We start from the raw sequence: 12779 nt of genomic DNA on the forward strand, positions 1-12779 counted from the left end.
GGCTCCAGGAATGTGGCAGCACAATGCCGAGGCAGAGTTCACAATGGTTGCATTGCACAGATTTTTGCACATATTTGAATATGCCTATCTGGCTTCCCCTCGTCAAAGGGAAACATCTTTTTTATCTCGAGGCAACTTGTCGATTTAAATTCCGTCGATGAAGGTCTACACTGAAACCAAATTTATTTCCTATTATTTTATAGCTAAAAGCGCGCTCCTGACATTCAGGGCTACTGCATACAATGCAGGAATTGGGCACATATTGCTCTACTCAAGGCTTGTTTTCCTATTTTGCTGCATGCATCTGGCAAAACCGGAAGTTTAGTTTCAGTCAGGCTTTGTGTACGCGGTTGACCTAGTGCTGCTTGCAGTTGAGGTGCATCCACACGACGGGCCACGGACCTGTTTTGGCTCGCAGACTTGGTCCGTTGTGACGTACCACTTCCGGCCTGACAAGTCTGCGTCAGGTCCGCGGACCGGAGCGGACGATAAATCCGGCATCATTTTTTCTAGCGGCGGCCCTCGTACTTTTTGGAGGATTTGCACTCATTGGGATCTGGCAACGGTACACCGCTGGCCTGTCTCGCTCGGTAGCTGAATCGGCATCGCTAGAATCGCCTCATTCGAAGCAGGCGCGGGTATAGCGCGGGCGATCAGCTCTTTTTCACGTGCTGCTGCAACCATGGCATCTTGGTCGGATGACGCCACATTTTACTTTTTGGCGCTCGTGCAACAATTTCCTACTTTGTGGGACAGCAGTCGAGACGACTTTACGAGTTGTCCGAAGAAAGAAGTCTTGTGGATGAACATTTGCAAGCAGATGTCATCTGAATACCCTGCGGCGTACGAGCCATACAGTGCGGGTAAGTAAAACGTGTTTTGTACCTCTGTGTAGGGTTAGGCTTCTTGCTCAGAAGGATGACGGATGGGACTAGTTGGTGCAAGTATGACCATTTCATTGTCTGTTTTTCGCACGTGTTGTTTAGTGCGCTGAAAATATGTCTTCTTACGCGACTAAAGCTCTATAAATACAGCGCCATAAACACGTAGAGCAAGCTTAGCGCGTGAATTCTGTCCAGTTTCCGCATGCCGTGCACAGACCGTCTCGCTTATCGTGTTTACGTGCCACATCTACGAAAAATCCTATTCACGGAGTGCAAATATATATATATATATATATATATATATATATATATATATATATATATATATATATATATATATATATATATATATAATGTAATAGGGCGTTTATTGACGCTCATACGGAGAGCTGTGAGGAGAGGACGTTGCAACGGCGAGCCCAGCGTACTTCTTCTTTGTCTTCGTCGCACAACGCACTGGTGCATGTCGATGGCTGAAGTGCTGACTATCACAGTACATTTCCCCCCCGGGTAAAAAAAGGAGCCATCCTGGCGACTTATGGCGCGGGAAGCACAGCGGGGTCATAGAACGGCTTCAATCGGTTCACGTGAACTGTTTCACGACCACGGCGACGCAAGTCCGCAGAGGGCGTGACAGGCTGGCTCAACTACGTAGTTAACGGCAGATGTTTGCTGGAGGACCCTATATGGCCCGTGGTAGCGAGCAAGAAACTTCTTTGAAAGGCCAGGGGTTGTGGAGGGCACCCAGAGCCACACCAGAGAGTTCGGGAGATATGACGAAGCTTCGCCGGTATCACGGAGGTATTTTTGTTGCCACTGATTTTCTGTTGAGAGAGCGGGCGAGCTGACGGCATTCTTCTGCGTACGTGACGGCATCGGATAGCGGGGAAGATTCGGAAACGTCAGGGCGGTAGGGAAAAAGTGTGTCCATAGTACAGGGTGGCTCGCGCCCGTAAAGGAGAAAGAATGGAGAGAATCCAGTAGTGGTCTGTGTCGCGGTGTTATATGCGTAAGTAACAAACGGTAGAACTTGGTCCCAATTGGATGGTCGGTGCTCACGTACATAGCCAGCATGTCACCGAGAGTGCGGTTGAAACGTTCTGTCAGTCCATTCGTCTGAGGGTGGTACGACGTAGCGGTGCGGTGAATGATGCGGCATTCTTTCAGGAGAGCCTCAAGTGCGTCTGATAAGAGGGGTGAATGTGCTGTGATGAGGCGGTGCGGAGCGAAAAGTCGGAAATTGGAGTGGTCACTTTGCGAATTCGACGGCAGAGCGCTTCATTGATGACGGAGACGGCTGCACCGGTATCGACGAGAGCGAGAACTGTGGAGCCTTCTACAGAAACTTTGATAACACTAGCGGGACGACAAGGAGGACTTGAGGAATTCGAAACAAGCGCAGTTCTTGCCCCCGGAACTGCGACTGTTAGTTTCCCTCAACGGTGCTGGTAGGACGTCGCAGCATTGGAGAAAGCGATCGGCACTGAGGAGAATGTGCTCGACGAGTGGCATAGGTTTGGCGATCTTGTGAGACAAATTGAGAACCGGGCGGAATCATTTGCGAGCGTGAGTCGGTATCGTACGGGTAAAGTCGAATGTCAGGCTGTGAAGGTTGGAGGCGCTGGCGACAAAGGCGTGCAACATGGCCCGGCCGACCGCAGGCATAGCAAATCGGAAGGTTGTCCGTAGTACGCCAAGGGTTCATAGGATGTGGGCGGAACCTTGAGGGTGGGGCTTGGAACGAAGGCTCAGCATGCGGCGATGAACGGTAGGCAGGGACCTGCACATAGTAGCCAGACGTGGGCGATGGTGGTGGCCTAGCCGTTACTTGGGCATACTTGAGAGGTGCCGCCGTCACAGGCGGCAGCACGGGGTTGGACGGCAAGACATCAGCGACGTGTTCTTGCACGACACGGCGTATAGTAGGGGCCAAAGATGGAGCCAGTTCAGGAACGAGGCGGCCCGAGTCCTGAAAATGGGGAAGGAGTGAGAGTTGACGTGCGACCTCTTCACGAATAAAATCTTTGATCTGTTGATTCAGCGGGCTCCCTTCAGAAGTTGGCGAACCACCCAGGGCTAATGCGGATACGCCTTCGTCGCACACACTGGAGCGGTGCCTAGAAGCGCGCCGCTTGCGGAGCTCGTCGTAGCTCTGGCAAAGCTTCACGATTTCACTAACGCTGGTGGGATCTTTCGCTACCAGCATCTGGAAGGCGTCCTCAGTCATGCCCTCGAGGATGTAGCGGATTTTGTTCGCTTCCGGCATTGCCGGGTCGACTTGTTTGCAGAGATCAACGATGTCTTCTATGTAGCTGGTAAAGGTCTCATCAGCGCGCTGAACACGATCGTGTAAACGTTGTTCAGGACGAAGCTTACGCACTGCCGGGCGGCCGAACACTTCCGCAAAATTCTTTTTAAATTCCGACCAAGATGACAGGTCAGCCTCATGGTTGCGAAACCAGAGGTTCGCCCCGTTCGTCAGATAGAATATGACGTTGCTGAGCTTGTATCAGTCATCCCACTTGTTGTAGCTGCTTACTCTTTCATACGATGACAGCCAGTCGCCGAAATCTTGATCGGCCGTGCCACTGAAGAGGTAAGGGTCACGCTGGTGCACGGCGCCAGAACACATGATCGTGGGTGGAACGCCCGGCAGCATCGAAGTGGACTCTTCTTGCATGGCGGTCGTAGAGGGCAGCGTACGGCTTCGCAGTTCCAGTTTGGATGGGATCGTTTCCGGTTATTGACGCTCAGATGGAGAGCTGTGAGGAGAGGACCTTGCAACGGCGAGCCCAGCGTACTTCTTCTTTGTCTTCGTCGCACAACGCAGTGGTGCATGTCGATGGCTGAAGTGCTATCACAGCACAATATATATATATATATATATATATATATATATATATATATATATATATATATATATATATATATATATATATATATATATATATATATATATATATACACTTTTCTTTTTTGAACTACAAACCAACCAACTTTTTTTTCTATACAGAAGGGCTAAAAACAGTCTTCACGAACAAGCGGCGGACAAGCACGAGGGGACAGCTATAGCGTGAAATGGAAATTCTTTCGCTGTTTAAAATTTTTTGGTGATGTACCACGCCCGGGATACCGGTATACCACTGAAGCATTTTCAGAAGAGGCAGAAATGGCAAGTACAATTCCTAATATTATAGCACCGACACTGCAGCAGAAAACATTTGCTGAAATTTACATGTTCTGCACATGTTCAAACACGACTTACTGCACATTTTTTTTTATAATCGCGTGAAAAGTTCTCAGACGTTTCTGTGCAGTCTACCAGCTATTCATTCATTAAAAGGCTCAGCATTTTACATTGTTTTATTATAGAATAACTGCTTTTTGTTCTTAACTTGAGCCCTGAAAAAAGACCCTCAACCCTTTTTCACTTGGTTTGTATTCATGATTTAGAGCTTCTGCTCATGCATGCATGCACTTTTTTTTAAGTGAGGAATGCTTCTTTTTCATTTAGCAAGTAATCATTCGGAAAGCCGCAAAGTTTTCCTGCATAAAAATTATCTATTTTTTGTATTCACGGCTGTTTGGCAAGTAACCTTGATGCTATGTATGCTATGTGCTTGTATTATAGCCTGAAGAGTATCTTCTGGCAACATCAAGCCCCGCCGCATGCCAGACGCCAGACGAGCATGATGCAGAAAGTGACATGGAGCCTCTGCAGTTAGAACCAGGTTCAAGCGGCACAGATGCAGCTATACCACAAGCACAGTGGACATAGCGCACCCACTCCACCAGCAAAACAACCGAGGCAGGGTAGAGGAAATGCTGCATCAAATGCAATTTTTATAAGGCAGACGGCTCTCGAGTCCCTGGCCAATGCAATACAAAAGCCACATGTCCCTGATGCTAATTTGCTAATTATGCTGGTGCACTAATGAAGCAGATGAGCACCACCAGACAAGTGAAATGTCAAAAAGAAATTCTTGAAGTCATCGAGAGGCACCTGAATGCAGGTGAATGAAGGTGCTGAATGTTTATTTATTTGTTTAAAACACTATGTGCTGCAGTGGCCAATATCTGTGGCCTTGCTCCCATGGCACTGCACGCCTTGATGTTGCTCATTAAAAAATGTCATCTGGCTGAATTTTTTCGTCAGCAGACTATCTGTGAGGTGGCTATTGAGGTGAGCAGAGTCTTGCTGCACGGCCCTGCACCTCTGTCCTTAAAGTATGAGCACAGCTGCTCACGCACAGCAGCCCCAAATGCATTGGGTCGTCCACGTGTTGCCTGTTGCAAGCCAAAAAATGTGTGGTCGTTGCCATTAGCATCTTCCACACACTGTTCCAGTGGAGCTTGCATCCCATGGCTGAGAGATAGAGAGAATAACATTTATTGCACCCGTCAAAAGGTTGGTGAGGATCCGAGGCGAAGCTCTGTCCCAACCATGTCCTCCCCCTTAGCCGTCGACCTGGATCCCTTGAATCTTAGCAACGGCCAGGGCAATACGGATCACTTCTCGTTGCCCTTTTTCGTCCAAATTGTGCAGGGCGCAAGCTGCAAAGATGACAGGTACAACTCTGTCCGGTTTTGCTTCAATTACAGTGTGCAGGCACCGAAAACGATTTGCCAAAATCCCAAAGGCGTTTTCAGCAACCCTCCGAGCTCTGGACAGCCTCTAAAACACAAATTATGTCATAAAGCAAAATGAAGGTTGATAACTTACAAAAGAAAGGTCATGCACTCGTCGTAGAACAGCCTTGTGGTCTATTTGGTTCATTTTAATAAAAGACGCGACTACCCGGCTAGGGCAGGGTAAGTGGAAGAAATGGAAACGACACCACAGGAAGAGTAATCACAACCATTGTAATCCACAGCAATCACAGACAGTCATAGCTCTCTCGCGTTAGAGAAAATTCAATGGCATTTCAGTCGTTTCATTTCCTTAAAACCCTCTGCAGGGGGTATTACGTACATATTGGTGATGACTGCTGGTATACCATGGACATGGAAGAAGCATTCCTATCCTATGTAATGCTTGAGTTAGAATCAGAGTGCTGCATATTATTCTGGCCAAAAACGTACCCTTTCACTCTATAAATCAAAATGCAACAGACGAAATACATGACAGCATTCAACTTTTCACAGTAAATGGTTAAAGGCGAGAGAGGCGTCATTTCGGGCACTCATGCATGCTACACCTTCATTTATTTATTTGGTTACTATCAGGGCCGTTGAGGCGTTACAGATAGGAGTCGTTTAACTACTTATACAAACATTAGAACTAAGAATTTTTTAACATAGGTGACGAAGAAGCGCAGATTTGAACGCTTCCTGTTCGGAAATAGAGACGATGCAGGCGGGCAGGTGGTTCGAGTCTGAGCTGGTCTTGGGGAGGAAAGGTGGTTCCAGTCTGAGCTGGTCTTGGGGAGGAAAGAGTAGAAATACTGATTAGTCCTGCAGTGTGACACCAGATGAACGGGAGTAGTTATTCAAAATAAAACGAGCTTAACGATTCTGGACAGATTCTAAGGTATTAATAAGAGTCTTGATGTTAGGATCCCACACAGAGGACGCGTATTCCATCTTACTACGAACGACCGTTTTGTAGAGAAATAGCTTTACATAAACCGGAGCAAGAGAAAAGTTAGGACGAAGGAAGCCAAGCATGCGATTAGCCTTGTTACATGTTCGATATGCGTTTTCCATGAGAGGTCACTCTAAAGAAGAGCAATTAAGAACGTACGGATATGGGTTAGCCTTGTCAGGAAGTCGTGTTACTTTCATTGCTTTACATTTGGATACGCTAAGTTTCATCAGCCAAGTTTCACACCATGCAGAAATGTTATAAATATCACGCTGCAAAACAACAATATCAGATGGGTTAGAAATTTCCCTATATATCACAAAGTCATCAACCAACAGCCGGATAGATGATGCTACAAGATCAGGAAGGTCATTAATATAGATTAGAAAGAGGAGAGTTCCTAGTACTCATCCTTGAGGAAGGCCCGATGTTACCGATGAAAGATTGGAGTTATGGTTATTAGCTGTCGCGTATTGTGTGCGGCCCTCCAAAAACATTCAATCCAGTGTAACACGTCATTATCTATGTTAAGTTTACTAAGTTTTAAGAGTAAAAGAGAATGAGACACGGTGTCAAAGGTCTTAGCGAAATCTATGAAAATGAAATCAACGACCGATGGATGATCCAAAGCTGCAAAAAGATCATTAGTAAAAGCTATTAATTGGGTTTAACAGGAATGATTACGTCGAAAACCATGTTGATTGGCTGTAAAAAAGCAATTGGACTCAAGATGTTTGACAAGGGCAGAATAGATAACATGTTCAAGTAATCTGCATGGTATAGATGTTATTGATATTGGTCTGTAATTGAAAGGGCCGTGAACATCACCAGACTTGTGCACCGGAACCACCTTGCCCCCTTCCAGTCGTCAGGGAGTGTGCCGGACTGCAATGATTGAGTAAAAAGTTCTGACAACATAAGTGAAGAAATTAATTTGTTGCTGATACCGTCAACCCCTGCAGATGATGACATTTTAGCATTATAAATAAGTTTAGAAATGCCCTCCCACTCAATGGTAATAGCATCCATCAATGGCCAGCGTGAGGAAGATACGTTAGGAAGGTTAACCGGCGTAGCTCTCATGAAACATGAAGAAAACGTATGATTAAATAACGTGCAACATTGGTTCGATGGGACGAGATCACCTCGGGTGTTTTTCAGTACAAAAGTTCTTTTCGGATTCACGTCAAGAACAGTCCAGAACTTACGCGGGTTAGTAGTCAGTAATCTAGGCAAGGTATCCTGAAAGAAGCTGCGTTTCGTATTAGATAAAGAATTCTTATACTGAGATGATACAACACGATAAGCATTCCATCTATCACTAGAGTTCGATACGATGCAGAGACGAAAAATGTGTTTTTTCTTGTTTAGGAGCCGTTTCAAGGAAATATTGAACCATGGTGAACGTTTAGTGCACGTTATTCTGCGAAGAGCGGATGTACTTTTCACTATGGGCTTTTAGTTTATTTTGAAAAAGAGACCAGTTATCATGCAGTGAACATTCCCAAAATCTGGGGAAAAACACGTCAGCAAATTGTTCAAGTTCATTGCACAGTAATTTCCTTTTTTGTAATCCCGAATTATTTTATGATGTTTGACTGGGTAAGGTGAGCGGAACGGTATAGTGAAAGTGATAACTGAATGATCACTTAGTCCTGGTAGAAGTGCGAGAGATGAAACAGAATCAGGGCAGGTTGTTGTAACAAGGTCTAAAATGGTGGCAGTTGTTGAAAGTTAAGCATAAGTCGATGAAGGCTAGTCATTCTGATGAAGAGGAAATAACCGTAGGGCCGGCTTCCATCAATGATATGGCAGGGAAATTAAAGTCGCCTAAAAGAAAAATTGGCGCTTTTGGAAACCTCACAATGATTTTGTTAATGCAGTCATAAAGGTCATCACAAAAACTGCTTGATGATTGCGGCGGCCAGTAAGACACGCAGAAAACAGTCTCTTTATGGTTTATCTTGATACATGTACAAAGAAATTCAAACTCCGATGGTATGAAGACGTCATAAGAAAATAAATCATCTGCAACCGCTATCAAAAGTCCGCCACCCGAGCGCCCGGGACGGTCTTTTCGATAAACAGTGTGGTGCCGCTTACAATCAAACAGTTCAGAACTATCAATTCTGCTTGACAACCAAGTTTCTGTTAAAATAATCACGTCGGCAGCAGGCGTGTCTATCAGAGACGATAAGGCATCGCGTTTATTTAATAGGCTTTTTATATTTGTAAAAAGGAATCTGAGATTACGTGAAGACTCTACCTCAACGGCCACAGGCGAGTTGGAAGAAGCTGCTGCATCATGGGCACTTGTTGATGCTGTCAAAGCGGACTCGATTTCGCACACACGATCGGTTTGCGAACAATAAACGTAGCATTTTTTGTTCACGTATTGACACAATAAGCACAATGCAATAAATATTATGTACAACCTACTGATTGATTGTGGCTGTGAAGATTGTGTCTGAGTCTTGTTTGCCAGGTATTTTGACAGTTTGCGGCACTGCGAAAATGCCAAAGTTTATGTTTCAGCTATTTTAGTCTCCAGCTTGGAATACACTGGCAATCTCAAAAATTCATAGCATGTACCTCGGAGCTTACCTGTAGTTGAGGACTCTCTGGTCAGCTGAAAAGAGGATGTCTCCATATGGCTTCATGAGGTTATTTCCTATAGAAAAGGCATCATCACCTACGAAGACAGGTGGCAGACATATCTGGTGTAGCTGCAACTTTGAGCAATTCAGGCATATTGGCCCTCTTGTCCTTCATAGCTTGTTGGAGTGGTGTTGTCTGCCAAACACCAGCATCGCCTTGCGACCCTGGAGCTTCCACGTCAAGATATATAAATTTGTACGCTGCGTCCACCACAGCAAACAGGTATATACTGAATGATTTTTTGTAGTTGAAATATATGAGACCCCGATCGTGGTGGCTTCTGATAAACAACATGTTTCCCATCCATGGCACCTAGGCAGTTTGGAAAGTGCCACTTCTCCCTGAACCCTTTCATCACCTCTTCCCAGGCTCCTTCCGTTTTGGGGGTCTTCAGGTAGTCTCCCTTCAGCTCTTGATAAATTGCATCACAGGTTTCTGGGACAATCTCGTTATTTGTCAAATGTCCCAACCGGAACTGTCGGCTCGTTGCGTAATGGCTCTCTCCTAGAAAATGAAAAGGCATTTGTTAGAAAATGTGGAACCTCAATCTAAAGTTGTGTATAACACTCAGCTAGAAAAAAAAAAAAGACTGCTCCTAGTTGTCACTGGATTGTTCTCACCTTTTTTTTTTTCAATTTTCTGTTAGTAATGACAGTGTGTGAGTATGTGCTGAAACAAGATATTCAATGGTGTTGTTCAAAGTCAGATACCCCGAAAAGACCACTCCGAGGACTTTACAGAGTCTAGAAGATTGTTGCCTCCTTTTGTGCCTACGTTCCGTTCGCGCCCACTTATTCATCATGAACAGTCTTCAACTACCCAACTTTCCTTTCTGCTGAACTACATTCTAATTGTACCTTATAGCTAGCTGCAGGTGTAACTATTGTAAGCGCATGGAGATGAAAAGTTTGCTTTTAGCGTTACAGATATTTTAGCGGTAGGCTTCCTGCGTGTGTTTTGCCTGTGTGCCATAGGATGCGAAGCTTTGCAGGCCTAGCGGCACAGCCATGGAATAATAATTCAGAGTAAACGTTACTAACCAGACGTAAGGTAGCGAAGAGTGACTTGCAGTCCTGTAGTCGGCGAAATCGGTGAGCGCATCACAGTCTCCTGTCGCGCCATCCTGGGTCCGACGCGCGACATCAACTGCGTAAACTGCTCTGGAGTTTGACGAGTACTCTCAAAAGCAGTGCGCTACAAGGAGATCGGAGAGACGCGGGATGGAGAGTACCCCCTCCCGGTCCGCGCTGTCCGTGGTCCGTCGTGTGGATGCACCTTAACGGAGACGTCCTGCAGCAGCTGCCCACATTGGGTGCTTTACCTGCGTACACAATTTGTGGATCCAGTTCACTGCAAAGACGCCCACAGAGCTACAGTTCTTGAGCCCACGGCCTGCTGGAGGTGGACGAAGAACGCATTCCACAAGCCAAGAGAAGGGACCGTAATCCGCTACCTCCGTGTGTACTCGTTAGCTCCTCTCACGGCCTGCTGGAGGTGGACTATGAGCGCATTCGACAAGCCAAGCGACGGGCCCGAAATCCGCATGTGCCTGCCTTGGAATTTTAAACGCTTTGCTCTGCCTGTGGAAAAAAAAACATGGTCTTGATTACAGCGCGGTCAGAGCAAAGTGGGCATAGTGGTCGAAGGCTGCCATTGACAAATGGCTGCCGAGATCATACAAGATGACCTCGGCAGGTCTTCATTCAAAGCACGCGAACGCGCAGTAAGCCTACTATGAATGTTGCCTAAGCCCCATGCAGGCAGCGGATAGGGCACATCGTGTTTTCGATACGTGTTGCTCGAAAGTACCGGGACAACACAAGAGGCGAATCAACTGAAGCGTAAGGGACTGCAGCGCAATAGTAACGATGGCGAGACGACTAAAACGCGTTCTTCTCTCCTCGTCCTTGTTATTACTGTGCTACAATCCTCAGTATGTCAAATAAATTAGCCAATAACTGGTGTAAGCTAATATTTTAAACTGAAGTTGTCTCAAATACGAATATAGTGCAAATAATTTCACAATGAAATATTTCTAAACAGTATACTGTTTATTTATACACAGTACACGGTTTACAATTATTGTTACAAATAAACAGTATGAAAGTGATAAAATTAGAATCAGTTACTTCCATCGTCATAACTTGATATTTTAATTTTCCCAAGCGATAAAGATTAGTTTACTGCTTTCACACGCATACCACTCTGCGTTACAAAGCTCCTTCTGTTGTGTTGTCACATTGTATTTGTTGCGCTGAGTATTTTTGTTCATTTTTGTTCAAAAGAGTACCAAGGCTGTGAAAGTCCAGAGTGGGTGAAGATTCTTGAAGACCTCGTGAGCTCGTGAGTACGTGTCGGGGTGACACGCTCTCTCCAGAGGTCCTGTATAAGCCACTCATAAGGCAGGAAATGCTTTCGCATTAAAACCTTCCCATGATCTTAAACAAGCCCGTGACGCGTTTCCTACACATGATGCATTGTCATTGCTCTGAGGCAAATAGAAGTACGTGAAGCGTATCCTTTGTGATCGGCGCTCAAACTTTCGGGGTCGACACACGTATTATGTTTGAGAAATTGGCTGCTAAAGGCATCATTCCTATTGTGGGATAACGACATCTGAAACTTATTTTTGATATTTCCTATGTATTAAAAACTAAATTTTTGGCATGTGATGCTTCACTGTGAATACAACGCTGTGTCCAGCTGACTTAGGAGTAGTCACATTTCACTCTAGGTGCTGTTTTTATCAGCGAGAATGTTTCTTGCCAGGCGAAAGGGTTCCTACTCGCCTTTCAGTGCGCGTTGACAACGGATTTGATTTTAAGATATAGACTACGGTGGCGCGGCTTTCACCACGGTGCAGACGTGCTGAGTTCCGCATTGAAGCTTCTATGCTTGGAACCCGGTTACGGTTACCAATAACTATATGAACACTTAACTAGGTTAAACACAGAGCATCAACGAAAACGGTCCTCTACGTTGTTCGTGTGCTCTGAAAGTATGATATGAGATTAAGAAGAAAAAACACTATTGCGTATACATATGCAATACGTTTGAAAAAGTCTCTACTCACTCAATAATACCTGAAGAGGAGAAACAGCGGAATCTGCACATCTAGCAGGGAACCCTTGCCGAGGCGTTCAAAACTTTTTGTACCGCGGAGCGAACTGCACGGCTGCTGAAGCCCGGCTGAGTAGCACAAAACGAAAGTAAATAGTGTGAAGGAAGAGTTTTCGGAGAGAGGCGAAATGCAGACCGGACAAAAGAAATACGCTCCAACGTCTCAGACTCATTGCAGTATAAACAAGTATGTCTGAAGTAAAGCAGCCACATCTATGACGATAAAATTTAAGGGGAGGGATCCTACACTTTTCCAATTTATAATTTAAATGCCGGAATTTATCAAAAACAAAGAGGCCGTATTTGAATATTTCATACGAAGGAATTGTTTGAATCGTGCACCACCCATAAGGACAAGTGTAGAAGTTAATGCAGGAAAGGAAAGGCGCGGCAGTTGTCACTCGTGATATTGGGCTGACGAATTTTACGGACACTCCAACGCTTCACACATTTATTTCTGCAGTGATTTGGAAAACGTTTGGAAGCGAAAAGGTTCTTCACTACGAGTGGTCGAAGCCGAGCATCACATACGC

At 45.4% G+C, this 12779-nt stretch overlaps 1 pseudogene; it reads right to left on the bottom strand.

The window, feature by feature from the left end:
- Positions 1–4850: 4850 nt before the first annotated feature.
- LOC146189979 (uncharacterized) overlaps positions 4851–12779 on the bottom strand; it is a 100686-nt pseudogene continuing 92757 nt past the window's right edge.

The sequence above is a fragment of the Amblyomma maculatum genome, chromosome 5 (genome assembly GCF_055883805.1).
Source record: "Amblyomma maculatum isolate TAMU_Amacu chromosome 5, ASM5588380v1, whole genome shotgun sequence".
In the NCBI taxonomy this organism is placed as follows: domain Eukaryota; kingdom Metazoa; phylum Arthropoda; class Arachnida; order Ixodida; family Ixodidae; genus Amblyomma; species Amblyomma maculatum.